General features: G+C 47.2%; 1 long non-coding RNA gene across 2 annotated transcripts in view; it reads left to right on the plus strand.

Annotated features, from left to right (window-relative positions):
• The window catches only part of LOC141060758 (uncharacterized), a 166,767-nt gene extending 151,142 nt beyond the window's left edge, over nucleotides 1-15,625 (plus strand). For both annotated transcript variants that reach the window (XR_012222759.1, XR_012222760.1), the window contains exon 3: nucleotides 15,229-15,625. This is a non-coding gene — a long non-coding RNA (uncharacterized lncRNA). The remainder of the gene's footprint in view (nucleotides 1-15,228) is intronic.
• The last annotated feature ends 200 nt before the right edge of the window (nucleotides 15,626-15,825 follow it).

Raw genomic sequence — 15,825 nt, forward strand, 5'->3', positions numbered from 1 at the left:
TTGGATCGGTTCAGGTTCCAGTGGTTGGACCCATAGCAATCAGCAAGTGAGCATCTATCTTACAGATAGGTATTAACCTGCTAAGTTGGGACTGTCCCTCTGTATACTGTATACTAATTGTTACACTGCTGTGGATATGACTACTGAGCCTCCATCGATCACCAGAATGGGAAACATTTGTCCACCATTTTTTCCCTCCACTGTGGTCAGAAGTATTTGAATGGGGCTCTCAGCTATCTTTGCCAGTGCCAAATGGACCTACCAGGATCATGGTCATTCAAATCCTGCTTACCATGGCCTTCTTTCCTGTGAATTCCTGGGGGTTACTGCTGTCGGACTCACATCGATTTATCAGTTATTACCTATCCAGCTGACAGGTGATTATTTATACTGAAATACTTTAGATTTTGCAGAGGTTTTTTCAGGTAGAAAATTCCTATTCTTATTGAAATACTGGTCATACATTGTCCTATTCCTTATCCGCCAGAATGGAGAAGATGTGACTCTAGCAGCCCACCCCATCCAAACATTACGTGGTTGGCCATTTATCTCAGTGGTCAATATGTAGGCCTACATCCCCCTACTATTGTGTATCAGGCTTACAAATAGCATCAATAGTAAGTGCAGCTCAGGTTCAGGAGATGTTTTCTTACAATAGGTCCTTTAATGCTCACACAAGAATCAGCAAATGGCTCAGGGTATTATCACAAATAATGGCGTCATTCCCATAAAAGAACAGAAAGCATCGGCAGAGATCGCTTTCGCCCATTTCTCCACATGAGCATAAAAATATTGCATGGAGCTAATGTGAAAAGGTCGGATCCACAGAAAAGCTTTAGCTGAGAAAATAGGTTTATTCAGTAAATTGCAGTTGTGTTGATGAAAGCAAATATGTGAAAATCCCAGGCAACACTGAGAAAACACTTCAGGAATCGGTCCTAAAGAGTGGACAGCCGGAGGGGGGGAAATGCATAATCACACATCTCAATTAGATCTTGGCATTTCCAAGCGCTATCATTTGCCTGCAATTTTCTGCTTGTATAGACCTATAATCAAGTACCTTTTAACAGTACAATTGTTGCCACCTGCTAGACTAAATCATGCGTTCCTGCTCTACTGTTCACAATAATAGAATTCTGATATGGCCGTGTTCTTTTCTCTGTATAATACTTCGAAAAGGCATCTCAGCTATAAGACTCATCTACATTGTATTAAACAAGGACAAGCAAAGACATCAGTAAGTGGAACGCATTCACTTAACCAGTTCAGGACCGGGCGATTTACTCCCCCATTCCTGACCAGGAACATTTTGGGTATTTACATTAAAAAGCTGTAAAAAAAATGTTCTATGTTTGTGTAGGTAACAGCAGGTTCGCAGGATGCAGTGACGAGACGCGAGACTTGTTGAATTTTGAAAAGCAAACTTTTTATAATTTAAAGCCGCTAGACCTATACTAAGCAACCAAAAAAAGGGGTAACAACAGTTGTCCTCGCAGGGACTCAGTACAACCAAACACTATTTGAAAAGAACATGACTAATCCGGCCGAGGCCAGTTACTATGGGGCCACGGTATGGCCGTCTACGGGTCCTTATACTCTATAATGTCACTTATCCGTCCTGACGTCCCTCGGCGCCTCTGTGGAAGCTGCGTTGTTGATGAAGCTGCTTTTGCGTCTTTGATAACGCTGTTCTGGCGTCTTTGATGAGGCTGCTGTGGCATCTTTGATGAGGCTGCCTTGGCGTAGCAGCCGCTGGGCCCATCTGCTGAAGATTTGGAGTAGTCTTCGGGCGCCCCAGCGCCCAGGAGGAGTTGGGGCACGACAGTCCCAGATGGAATCCTGAGATGGAGTAACCCCCTGTTGTAGCAGCGGGGTTGCGCTTTTTAGCGAGTTCAATAGGACTCCTGTCCCCAAGCAGGGTTGTGTCGCAGTGCTCAAGAGTGGCGGTTTACTGGCCGCTCGCACAGCCTGGGGCTGTGAGTAGAGTGTCTCTGTTGACGAGGAACAGGCCCCAACTGCCGACTGCAGCGGGGTGAAGGCAGCTGTGTGCGGTGATAGACCGGCCGCAACCACGGGCTGATGTGAACCGGCAGCGTCCGCGGGTGGCAGCGGGCAGGCCGCAACCACGGGCTGAAGGGGAATGGCAGAAGCCAGGAGAGGGAGCGGGCAGGCCGCAGAGGGCTCGAGCTCAGCGGTAAAGGCCGAGGATGACCGGGGGCAGATCGTAACCCGGGATAGGGGTGAAGAGACAGTCCCCTGTCGGTAAGCTCGGTGCCTCTTTCCTGAGGGCCACTGCGTATCTACCCTCTGCAGCTGGTCTCTTCTCTGAACTGTCAGTGTCCTTCCCGCTCTCTCACACCCCCTCCGTCTCCTGCTCCATGTCTGATGGATCACCAACTGACTCCTCTGCACGCTCCCTGCCCCTTTTATACTCACCCCTCCCCTTGCTGTCCTGTCACTCTCAACAGTCCACTCTCCTCCTCTGTTCCCCGGGTACTCTTTCCTTAGGAACTCAGATGGCGGTCCCCTTGGTTCCGGCCCGGACAATCTGTGGTGGTCCTCCTCCCTACATTCCACCATCCTGTAAGCTCGCCAGTCCTCGGGCGAGGGCCTCAGTATACTTGGGCTGATCTGCGGAAGTGTCAGCTTTCGTTGCCATATGAACTGGTCTTGTTCGTATCGTTCGGGGGGTTTGCCGGCTGCCAACCGCTCGAAGCATCTTAGTACGACGAGGGTGGAGTCTTCTGGGGTGGTGGCCAGTGGTGGGCTAGCTGGTGCGGGCGAGCTAATTGTGTCAGTTGGTTTGTCATTGAGTAGAGAGCCCCTGGTTATTGTTGGGAAGTCTTCTTCGTCGTCCGAGTCCCAGAACACGGGCAATGGTTCAGAGACCTGAGGAGCAGGTTCAGGTTGTTTCAGATCAGTGGAAATACAGGGGCGTAGCATATTCTGATGCACTAAGCGGGTAGGCAGCGTTTCATCTTTCTCGGGTTGTATTTCGTACACATGTCCTTCAGGGTTTATACGGCGTAGAACCCGATAGGGACCCTATTCCCGACGTGGCTCTAATTTGTTCTGGGGACGTTGGTCTAGTACGAGTACTCGGTCTCCACTTTGGAGGTCAGGAGGCAGAGATGAACTCTTTCCTGGGTGTTCTAAGTCTTGAAGTTAGGTATGTACGATTCGATGAAGAGTTTGCAGCCTGTGCCGGTGATTTCGGACCCATGATGATACCCCAGTCCAGGGCTGCGGTTCCTCTGGGTCCAACTCTACCTCCGTGATCCCCTTGTTCTCGCGTCCGAACAACAGGGAATAAGGGGTATAGCCGGTAACTCGATGTACTCGGTTGTTATATACCCATACTAGTTCAGGGACATATTCGGGCCAACGGACCTTCTTGTCACTCTCCAGAGTACGCAACATTTGGATTAATGTCCGATTAAATCGCTCGCAGGCCCCGTTTCCCTGCGGGTGGTATGGCGTGGTCCTGGATTTGTCAATACCGTAGAGATGGTGTAGTTCCTCCATTATTTTTCCCAAAAAACATGCTCCTTGATCGGAATGTATCCGTTGAGGGCAGCCGTAAACTTGTATAAAGTTTCTACAAATTGTGGAGGCGGCCGACTCCGCGGTCTGGTCTCGAGTGGGGGTGACCACAGCGAACTTAGTGAGATGGTCTACCATGACGAGGCAGTGTTCATACCCCTGGAATGCGGGACCAATGGTTAGGTAATCCACTGTCAGAAGCTCCAGGGGCGCTGAGGTCACGATTGTTTGTACTGGGGCTCGCTGTGCGGGCGGTTTAGCTAATTCGCATAGGTGACAGGTCCGGCAAGTCTCGTCCACAACAGCATGCAAGCGTGGATGGTAAATTTTCTGTTGTAACCATTGCAAGGTCTTTTGAGCTCCGAAATGAGCCCTTTTTTCGTGGGCTTCTCGAGCCAGTTCGTTAAGTTGGGCTCCTGGCGTAACTACCTGCCAAGTCATCATAGATGTTGTTCGTGATGTCATTTTACGATACAATAGTCCCTTTTGGATAACCAGTCTCTCCCATTGTCGTAACATCAGCGACATGTCCTGAGTAAAAGTTTGTCTTTGGGAGTCAGTGGGCAATTTGCCAGTGGTTGCCCATTTCCGGAGAAGCCCAATTTCTTCGTCTTCTTGCTGCTGTTGGATCCACTTATCCCGGGATTGTTCCAGCATGCCCCTTAGGGTCTCTATGGGAGGTACTTCCTGGGCGGCAGCTGTAAGCACGGCAGTGGTGAGGGAAAATGGTATCTCTTCCCCTTCTAGTTCGTTGTCTCGACTCTTCCCTGGGGTTGTATGTCGAATCCTGGAGAGAGCGTCAGTGTGTACATTCTCGGCCCCTCTTTTATAGATAATTTTATAGTTGAATTTTGCCATCCGGGCCACCCATCTTTGCTCCAGACCTCCCATTTTGGCGTTTTCCAAATGGGCCAGCGGGTTATTGTTGGTCTGCACCACTACCTCGGAGCCCGCCAGGTACTCTGCGAACTGCTCCATCATGGCCCACACTACTGCGAGGAGCTCGAGCTTAAAGGAGCTATAATTGTCAGGGTTGCGCTCGGAATCATGGAGTGAGCGGCTTCCATATGCGATCACTCTCTCCCGGCCGTCTTGAACTTGTGACAACACAGCCCCCAGCCCGTGAAAACTCCCGTCAGTGTGTAGGATGAACGGTTGTGAGAAATCCGCATGAGAACACCGGAGCATCCGAGAGCATAGCCTTAAGGTCTTGGAAGGCCTCTTCTTGAGGTTGTCGCCACTGGATTTTTCATCCATTTGCCCCAGCGGGAGCCCCCTTCAGCAGGTCGTGCAGGGCTCGAGCCCAGCATGCAAAATTCTTTACGAAACGACGGTAGTATCCGGCCAACCCCAGAAAGGCCTGCACGTCTTTTATCGTCTCGGGGTAGACCATCCCTGAATGACAGCAACCTTTTCCCGGGACGGCTTTACACCCACCACTGAGACGACATGACCCAGATATTCAATCTGGGTGCGAAATAGATGGCATTTTTGGGGTTTTACCTTCAACCCGTACTTTTGCAGCCGTCTGAGTACCTGCCCCAACCACTTCAGGTGGTCCTCAAAAGTGGCAGCAAAGATGATGATATCATCCAGGTATATCAACGTGGCCTCAAAATTGAGATCTCCCAGACACCACTCCATCAACCGCTGAAAGGTTCCCGGGGCGTTGTCCAGTCCGAATGGCATTCGATTAAACTCAAATAGCCCCATAGGAAGCATGAACGCCGTCTTTGCCCTGTCTTCTTCTGACATGGGTACCTGCCAGTACCCACTGGCCTGGTCCAAAGTAGAAAAGTACGTCGCCTTCCCCAAGGCGGACAAGGATTCTTCTATTCGGGGTAGTGGGTACGAGTTTTTGATAGTACAAGCATTCAGCTTTCGATAGTCCACACAGAATCGTAAGGTGCCATCCTTTTTGCGGACCAACACAATAGGAGCCGCCCAGGTGCTTTGGCTTTCTCGAATCACTCCCTTTCGTAGCATTAGGGCCAGCAAAGTTTTCACCTCTTGGTAGAGTTGTGGTGGAATCTGTCGATATCATTCAAGGATGGGGGCTGCTCTTGCTGTGGGAATTCCATGGGTGATGGGGTGGTACATCCAAAATCTTCCTCATGACTAGCAAATACCTTGTGGTACTGTCCGAGCAGTGTTTTTATCTGAGAGAGCTGGGCTGCAGTTAGTCCAGAGAGTTCGGCTCGCATTTGTTCCAGGATGATTCAACCTTTTTCCTGAGCTGCAATTTTAGTAGCCTGTAGAGTACGGATAGTTACTGCCCAGGGGTCCTCGGGTTGCACTCTCAATTGAACTGCAGGGGCCTGTAGTACTTCTTCAAAAGGCCTTAATAGCTTGGCCAATTCTGTCCGGGGCTTCAGGGTGATGTCTTGGTCTTCAAGGTTGACGCAGCGCACGAGGACAGTCCCCTTCTGCACTGTGGTGAGGGAGCGAGTCACCAGTATGTCAGGGGGTAAGCGCTCCGAGTAGCATGGCTCCACCTGCATCTCCATGCCTTCTAATGGTATAGGGGCTCGGATGGGCATGGCTACCACTGTCTGTCCAGGGGGCAGTAGAAGCAGGGGAGCCGCTGGCGCAATGACTTTGCCCAGGGCCTCGCCCTCCTGGCAGTCCTGGAGGACTCATGCTTCCCGCACCAACTGCTGGAATACCTGTCCTTGGGCAGTGCGGGGACCCCACTGTTTCAAGGTCTCATGCGTGGGATCATTGAGGAGTAGGTTGCCGAACTCCCGCAGTATGGTCATGTCGAGAATGACTGGGTGCTGTTTATCAGTTTCTCCGTGGGTCAAAACCACTCCTCTGCGGCCGAGGATTTTACCGCACAGCGTCACCTGTACCCACACCACCCCGGCAACAGGGACCGGTAGTTGATTGGCGGCTACCAGTCTGATCATGCGCCCCCACTGGGTTCTCGCTGCCTCGGGGAAATTCTGCCAGAAATAAGTTGCAGGCATAGTTGTTACTTGTGACCCCGTATCCACCAGGCACTGGACGGCACGGCCCTCAACTTCTACCCATACCACCGGACACTTTGCGACCAAATCTCCAGGACTTCCACCACCCCTCATCTTGGTTTCTGGCTCTGAGCGGAGTCCCCCCAGCCCGGAGTCCTCTAGTTTAATGGCCGCTGGGGTGAGTATCTCCCACGCCGTGGACACTCTCGGGCGAAGTGGCCTGGCTCCCCGCACTCATAGCACCAGGTCTGTGAGGTCTGTCTGTCCTGGGTGGGGCGGGGTCCCCAGGGACCAGGGTTGAAACTAGGCTGTCCAGTCCCAGACTCAGTCCTTCTTTTCACTTTAGCCAACTCACCCTGTATGTTCTTCAACTCCTGCTTCATTTCCTCTACCCATTGAGGCACCGCAACTGCGTTCAGGGAAGCCTCCACACTCCGGACCTTCCCCACAGGGACCGCCATTCTCTGCTTCTGTTCTCGAGCGCGTGCTTGACTTCCCACCTCGGAAAAGTCTATACGTGGATTCATTCTAATCTGCTCCCATAATGCCTGCTTTATTAATGGGTCCCGCAGTCCAGTCACCAACAGGTCGCGTAGTGTAACGTCAACAGGTCCTATCCCTACGCTGTCTTTTCTTTCGATGGCCGTGTGTAACTATTGGAGGACATTCATATACTGGGTGATAGTCTCCCCCTCCCCCTGCATCTGACTGAATAACCTGGTTCTTAACTCTACCACGTTGGTTGGGTCCCCATGGGTCTGTTCTAAAATCTGCAAAACCTTATCAAAGGTGTTGCGGTGTCCCGAGGGTTTTAACATCACTGAATTCCGAGCCTCCCCATCTAATGCCATGAGAGCTACTTCTGCTTCTAGGTCAGGAGTCATCGGGTGCATTCGAAAGAGCCCCCGCATTCGCTCTGTCCAGCTCCATTGCATGGTATTGGAGCCGGAAAATCTAGGCAGGTTGCTCAGCATAGCCCCCAACGAAATGCTGGAACGAGGGCCCTTGTCAACTGTTGAGTTCACGGCCATGCCCTGGTCTGCGGTGTCGTTGTCCGTGCTTGGAGACTGCATCCTGCCGACTACGCCAAGTGTAGGTAACAGCAGGTTCGCAGGATGCAGTGACGAGATGCGAGACTTGTTGAATTTTGAAAAGCAAACTTTTTATAATTTAAAGCCGCTAGGGCTATACTAAGCAACCAAAAAAAGGGGTAACAACAGTTGTCCTCGCAGGGACTCAGTACAACCAAACACTATTTGAAAAGAACATGACTAATCCGGCCGAGGCCAGTTACTATGGGGCCACGGTATGGCCTTCTATGGGTCCTTATACTCTATAATGTCACTTATCCGTCCTGACGTCCCTCGGCGCCTCTGTGGAAGCTGCGTTGTTGATGAAGCTGCTTTGGCGTCTTTGATAAGGCTGTTCTGGCGTTTTTGATGAGGCTGCTGTGGCGTCTTTGATGAGGCTGCCTTGGCGTAGCAGCCGCTGGGCCCAGCTGCTGAAGATTTGGAGTAGTCTTCGGGCGCCCCAGCGCCCAGGAGGAGTTGGGGCACGACAAGCCCTGATGGAGTCCTGAGATGAAGTAACCCCCTGTTGTAACAGCAGGGTTGCGCTATTTAGCGAGTTCAATGGGACTCTGTCCCCAAGCAGTGTTGTGTCGCAGTGCTCAAGAGTGGCGGTTTACTGGCCGCGCGCACAGCCTGGGGCTGTGTGCAGAGTGTCTCTGTTGACGAGGAACAGGCCCCAACTGCCGATTGGAGCGGGGTGAAGGCGGATGTGTGCGGTGATAGACAGGCCGCAACTACAGGCTGACATGAACTGGCAGTGTCCGCGGGTGGCAGCGGGCAGGCCGCAACCGCGGGCTGAAGGGGAATAGCAGCAGCCAGGAGAGGGAGCGGGCAGGCCGCAGAGGGCTCGAGCTCAGCGGTAAAGGCCGAGGATGACCGGGGGCAGATCGTAACCCGGGATAGGGGTAAAGAGACAGTCCCCTGTCGGTAAGCTCGGCGCCTCTTTCCTGAGGGCCACTGCGTATCTACCCTCTGCTGCTGGTCTCTTCTCTGAACTGTCAGTGTCCTTCCCGCTCTCTCATACCCCCTCCGTCTCCTGCTCCATGTCTGACGGATCACCAACTGACTCCTCTGCGCGCTCCCTGCCCCTTTTATACTCGCCCCTCCCCTTGCTGTCCTGTCACTCTCAACAGTCCACTCTCCTCCTCTGTTCCCCGGTTACTGTTTCCTTAGGAAATCAGAAGGCGGTCCCCTTGGTTCCGGCCCGGACACTCTGTGGGGGTCCTCCTCCCTACATTTGGATAGTCAATAGTCAAATAATTTTTGCCTCATTTTTTGTGATGCATTGGCCCTCATTTTCAAGTCACTTTTATATTCTCTCTTTTATTTTTGCTATCAGCTGATAATAAAAAAAAGGAAATAAGTCTCTTTTTTTCTATTTTTTCATGACCACAAAGGCACTAAACTTTGGTGTAACAAATATTTTTTATATATTGGACTTATTTTTTCTTTACAAGATTGAGGCTAATAACAGCGATTTTGAATGACAGTGGAATGTTTTTGTATGTTTAATATATTTGCCATATTTTTTTTTTACACATTGTGCCTCCCATGTGGTCTTTAAAGACCCTTGGGGGGCACTTAAATATTGAAATATTGTCAACCATGTTCCTTTCTAAAGCCCTGGGACACCATAACTACTTACCCCACTTGCAGGTCAGCTAACGCATAGGCCTTTCTCTTAGACTACACAGATCCTTCCTTTCTGCTCTGTCTGCATATGTTTTACCTCTTCGTTTTCTACACTCCCAGGGGTGTAGGCACACATGATAATGCTGACTCCACACTGAACTGTGACACTATAGGACTCAGTACAACCTTCACTCCTAATTAGCTAAAATTCAGGATTCACCTCTTGACTAGACATATTTAGTCCTCGCACGATTATCATACTATGTAGCCAAAGCATATTGGTTAAATATGCACAATTACCGTACATGCCTGCTATTCGTTCTAGCACTAGCTAATACCATTCCTACTCTAATACACTGCTTACTGCCCTCAATAGAGTGACAACTGTGCTGCTTTAACCACTCAATACTGTGCCTTAAAACTGCCTAGTCACCCGGGAAACCTCAGTGACATATTGACCTAAAGCCGAATCTGACACAAATGTGTTTTCCGCATCTACTTCCTGGGTTGGACCTGCTGGTCCGCTATTCGCCTGCTGAAAGTAGAACAAACTTATCTTTGGACTAGTACACACCACGATGCTACTGTGTTAGAATGTATCATCCTTACAGAGAACTTTGCCTGCTCACCACTGCTGCTTTTGGCTAACTGTTTGCCGATTAACCCTTTGTCTGCTGTAAGTGTAATAATCTCTCCTCTAGACTAGGTTCCTGTGTATGTCTATACCTGGCTCTTTGTTTTCTGATGTGTCCTTCTCCACTTGCCTATGTGTTGCCTAGGTGCACCGTGGCCCTGATTTTTTGTTTTCAGCACACTGTGGTCCTGATCCTGGCTATTCCATGTGCCATCTGGCAAGTTCTGCCTATTGTGCCATCGCCTTTGATCCAGGTTTAAACACAGACCTGCTGATTAGTGAATCCACCTCACCACGTGAGTCCTGGCAATGATCTTCATTTCTTTATTGTTTTTGATATCCCTTCATATAGAGTTTGCTAACTGATACCAGCTTAAGATTTTTCACTTCTATGAGCCTCCCTAACTGTAGGCTGAATGTAAGCTCTAATCTAGTGCTCTGCTCTCTTCACTTGGTTTAGTATATGCTTTGCCACTTGTCAGGCTGTTTTCTTTTCCTTCCATGATACTTTACTCTTTATTACTGCAGATCCGTGTACAATGTCATACCTCTTCCTCCTTAAAACTCTAAGGGCAGGTTACAGACAACAGTAAGTTCTCCATCTTGGAAAAATAGTCTGATTATGACGATCACAGTCTGGTCAGACTCCATTCAAAGTTTGATCAAAGTGGGAACCATTTTTCTCAGATGTGGAGGACTTATAATAAAAGTTTCTCCATCTTTTCCATTCAGGCAGTCCGTGATAATCAATATAATCTGAGTGCAGACTGATGTTTTCCACAGACCCATAGACATGAATGTGCGAGTGCCATCCAGTTATCGGAAGAAAATCATCCATACTGCAATTTTTTAATTTTGTATTTGAGGAAAAAAATCAGACACGTACACTGCCTCATTAAATAACATTGGAGCAAGTGTGATATGATGTTTATACAGATACCTCTCAGACTAAAACTACAGTCATTTGTATGAGCCCTAAGGGTGTTGTGGAGTAGTCCAGAAAAAAAATTCGAGCATGCACAACTTGCCTACAATAATCGGATGGCATGTGCCCATTCATGTCTATCGATCCATGGAAAACATCAGGACGCACTTGGATGACATCAGAGTGCAGTTCGATTTTCACGGACAGACTGAAGAGTGAAGATGGGGAAATTTTTTTCATTTTCAACATCTGAGAAAAACGTATCCCACTGTGATCAAACTTTGATCAGAATGCGATTGTGTAAGGGGATAGAGAAATGTTGATGTTCTTTTACCATATATTAATGTATATATGTTATTATATTCTGGTACTGCTACACTTATAGTGTACTACTGCTATCTATTCAATTGGTACTGCTACATCATATGCTGTATTACTATTACTGTCAAATGTGTACTGTTTTGCATTGTATAAGAATAGGGTAAGTGTAGTTCACGGGTTTGGCTACTAGATGGGGGGCATTCCAGTGCACACGGTTCATAGTTAGTAAACAAAAGGTTATGTGTAGGAGGGGCTGCTGCATAGTAAGGTAGTGTACAGTGTTAGGTTTAGTCAGAAGGCCAGGGGCGCCCGAAGGGTCCACGTGGGCTATAAGCCCAGGATGCTGCAGCAACCACGAAACATTTAAGAGTGAAGACAGCTCACCACAGCACAGCACCATACCACAGCGGACCAGCGCAGCTGGTGGCCAGAAGTAGTACTAAGTTGTGGCAACTCTTTACTTGGGCAGAAACCCTTAGGACCAGGGCGGAATGGCCAAGGGAACCACGGAAGCAGTGAGTGCAGACAGTGACAAAGCAGGGCCAGCACATTGGACAGAACATCGGAACAGGTTGCTCTCTCAGAAGCTACTGACTGCTGCTATTAATGACTTTGTGTCTGGGGCGAAACAGACCGAGGGATGCATATCCATAGTGGAGCTGTATAGACAGAATGTGGAGAAACTGTCAGGGACAGTCTGACCGGGGTCCACGCTGAGTTGCCGTGAAGAAAGCGCAGGGAAAGTGAAGGAACCTTGCAAAGCGAAACCTGTTGTTAATGCTGTGGAAACTTTGGAAGTGCTGTGTAACAAGTCAAGTAAAGACCCAGGAACGGTCTCCCACTACATAGGGGGACCCAGAAAGAGCTGGACTAGGAGACACAGTTGTGCTGATGAATGCGTGTGAATTCTCTGTGAGGGGAGGCCAGGACACCAAAGCCCCGGTGTCCTCGGCTACTATGACTATGGTCCTGGCTGAACCTTACAATTGGCATAATCAGACTGTTTTTCTCAGATGAAGAACATACGGTCGTCTACACCTATGCTAACACTGAGATAAGAGAGACGGGTCCAGAGAAAATGGTGAGGGGCATGAGAAGACACTTTTTAGAGGTATATATTAGTTTTTCAATAGCACTTGGCTAGTGAAAAGCTTTAGACACACTTCGAAACAGCAAAGAGGTTTAAATAATTTTAATAAATGCTGTTTAGAAAGTTGGGGTGATCAATGGGAAATGGGCCGTGGGCAAAGTAATTGTGCCTTCTATGCGTGCTAATGTTACCACTGTATGTAGCCTCTTGATGTATGGCGGTGGCACTTTTCTGCTTTTCTTAGGCTTCATCTTGTTGACACAATTGAGTGAAGAAATATTCTCATTTTCTTAACACGAAAACAGTCCTCACATATCGGCCAACAACTTACAGTCGCTTTATTCCTGACTAACCAATATGTGTTCAGTGTTTTGTCTGTAGTAAAGTTTTGGAATTACATTCTGCCAACATAATAGGCAATTTAAAATAATAAAACAACAATTAAAAGGACAAAGCGCTTTTTTTTCCGCTGACGGCTGCTTATTAAACACAGAACCGTGAACTCGCACAGGTCCTTTTTTTTCGAAACGCGCTCATTTACAATGAGTCTCACTGAGTATCAGCAATTAACAGATTTTAATACAAGAGGAGAGCAGATGTACAACGAGTGGAAATCGGCCATTATTGTCAGTATCATTCATTTATAAAACATCAGCACTGGAGTATTTACATTTTTAATTAAAATGGAAGCGCAAGGAATTAACTACTGTATACTGTTCTCAACCGGATGCCGGGCTTTGCCAAAGTATCTAAAGTTTATGGAAACATTTATGTTAAGACATACAGTAATAGTTTACTTCATATCCGTTCGCTTCAATGTCAAGTAAGTGAACGGGTGACCTAGTAATAAATGGCTATGCCGGGTCCACTACAGCGGGAGCTGCTCCTAATGGCAGCCTCTCCTCTCTGACTTATAGAAGGGGTCTTGAGGATCCCTCTGTGATGTTCATATTTCCTGGAGAACTTACGGAAAAGTGATGTATGGCTCCATGTATGGTTTTCCGCTTCACTCTGCAGGACCTCAGGAATTCTTTTTCGCAAAGCTTGCACTCCATTATTGATGATCACAATGGTTATCTTTTAGCATTTTTCGGGTAGTATCACAGAAAGGATAAGCAGTTATTCTACTGATGCAAAGTTGATCATGGAAGATATTTTGCAAAACCATTTTCTTATGGAGTGTTTACTAACCTGTCCTAATTTGGTGGTCCCAAAACCTGTTGTTCCAGAGAGATTCAGACCAGCTAGAGACTCCATTAGGGTACCCTAAGAAAATGCTCCATGCGGAAAACGGGCCTAGCTTACTGACCGGCTAAATATTGTTCATTTTATATAGCGTTCAACTATGCGAAGAAACTAATGGAATGGCGAATGCTAAACAACTTTTAGATATGTTAGGCTAGGGTCACATCAACGTTTCTCTCCATTCGAGAAAACCGGTCCAATTATGCTAATCAGACTCTGATCAGAGTTTGATCACAGTTTGATCAAAGTGGGATCCTATTTTCTTGGAGGTTAAGAGAAAAACAAAAGTTTCTCCACCTTCTCCACACAGTCATTCCAGATGTCATCCGAGTGTGGTCCACTGTTTTCCACCGATAGAACTCGTCCAATTTAAACAGTTGTGTGAAGTGGAACTTTCTCAGATATTGTGCACCACAAGTTTGAATGCCAATGTATTTTTCCTGTTTCTGGGAGTACGACCTTATTTTCTATTATAGGAACTCTAACATATTGTCAATGAATTCTGATTAAATTCACGAGCGATTGACGCCAAGATGCGTTAAGGGAAGGGGTCACAGACTGTGAGGGCAAGTTTGCTTGGAGAAAGGCTGATTTTTAAAGTCACAGTTGGTGGTTGGAAGTAAGGCTGGTTTCACACTTGCGTTTTTTTGAGCTGTATTTTAGCGCTAAAAAACGCATGCGCTTTTCCCCCTATATTTTGCATGGGATGCGCTTATGTGCGAATACACATGCGTTTGTATGCATTTTTACGCGCATGCGTTTTTTTGTGGTGTGCACTCGGGCGCACAAAATGCATCCTGTTGCATTTTTTGGGCATCTGACTTGCCTCAAAAAAACGCATGCGCGCGCAATGCATTTTTTTTACAGCAAGACACCCATTATAAGTCTATGGGTGCGCATATGTGCGCATTGGCATGCTCATGTATGCGTTTTTTTGCGCATGCATTTTTTTTGTTGACCATTGGTTAGACAATGGAAATTAGGGGTTTGGGTTAGAGTTAGGATTAGTTAAGGGGGTTTAGGGTTAGGGTTAGTATGGTTTGGTTAAGGGTTAGGGTTAGTTAGGGTTTAGGGTTAGGGTTTGGGTTAGGGTTAGTAGGGTTTGGTTAAGGGTTAGGGTTAGGGTTAGTATGGTTTGGTTAATGGTTAGGGTCAGGGTTAGGGTTAGGGTATGATTTGGGTTAGGGTTAGGGTATTGTTTGGTTAAGGGTTAGGGTTAGGGTTAGTAAAGTCATGGTTTGGGTTAGTGTGAGGGGCCAACTAATGTTGGGAAAAACGCAAACGCGGTAAAAACACACTAAAAACGCATACAAACGCATAAAAACACTGCATTTTTTCATGCATGCTCATAAAAATGCTTGAAAAAAACGCAGCATTTGTATGCGTTTTTTCCATGCGTTTTTTTGCGGGAAAAACGCGCTGCAAAACAAAGCAAGTATGAAAGTAGCCTAAGAAATAAAGGAAAAAGCATATTATGGTGAGCCTGAAGCACATAAACCCTCTGGGAGTCAGGAGTTGGGCATAGCATTCCCAGATTTCCAGCTAAATATTTGATCTAAAGAAGAAAAGAAAAATGTGGTTTGGTTTAAGAAACTTGATACAATAAAAAAAAAAAGGAAATTACCCAAATCACTCAATTGAAATATGTATAAATGAATAAAAAAATAATATTTCCATATGAATTGTTTGGCTTATACAATGTATGTCTTTTTAGGTGGAATCAAAGTGTGTCGATTTTGTGGGAAGTATGAGGTGTATGCTCGCCGCTGTCTTGTAACTAAAAACTCATTTTACTGTAGGCCACTGCATCGCAGCAATGGATGTGCGGGGCCTCTGGGCACAACAGAGCACCACTACTGAACTTTCTGCACCTGCTACATCAGCGGCATCAGCCTAAGAAGGGAGTGTGATCATTGCCTTGCAGCGTCGGACCTGGACCGACACAGAATCACCCTACTCCTGCTGCTGCCACCACAGTATTTGTATGGTATATTCTGACTATAAGACGCACCCCCCATTTTCCCCCAAAATTTTTTGGGAAAAAAGTGCATCTTATAGCCCGAAAAATACAGTACCTTGTCCAGTGACTTCATTGTTGATTTGCCCATATTTATTCCCCTAATGATGTCCGGTGTCATCACTGCATCAAAAATATGCTCCTAAGGTCACTATTTAACAGCTATGTACCCTTTCAACCTTCCAGCAGTGTATTTTGTGTACTCAGTAACACAATTCCAATTTTGACTTTTTTTTTTTTAAATCAAATAAACAATTATTTTCCATAAGCAAGTAGAAAAACTTTTCCTCTAAACAATGGGAAAAAAAATAAGACTCCATCTTATGTAATTTATTTACGTAAAGAAGCGAATCGGACTTCTCGATCATTTCCAACAGAC

The sequence above is a fragment of the Dendrobates tinctorius genome, unplaced genomic scaffold (genome assembly GCF_039654945.1).
Source record: "Dendrobates tinctorius isolate UK_male_01 unplaced genomic scaffold, ASM3965494v1 ptg000245l, whole genome shotgun sequence".
NCBI lineage: Eukaryota > Metazoa > Chordata > Amphibia > Anura > Dendrobatidae > Dendrobates > Dendrobates tinctorius.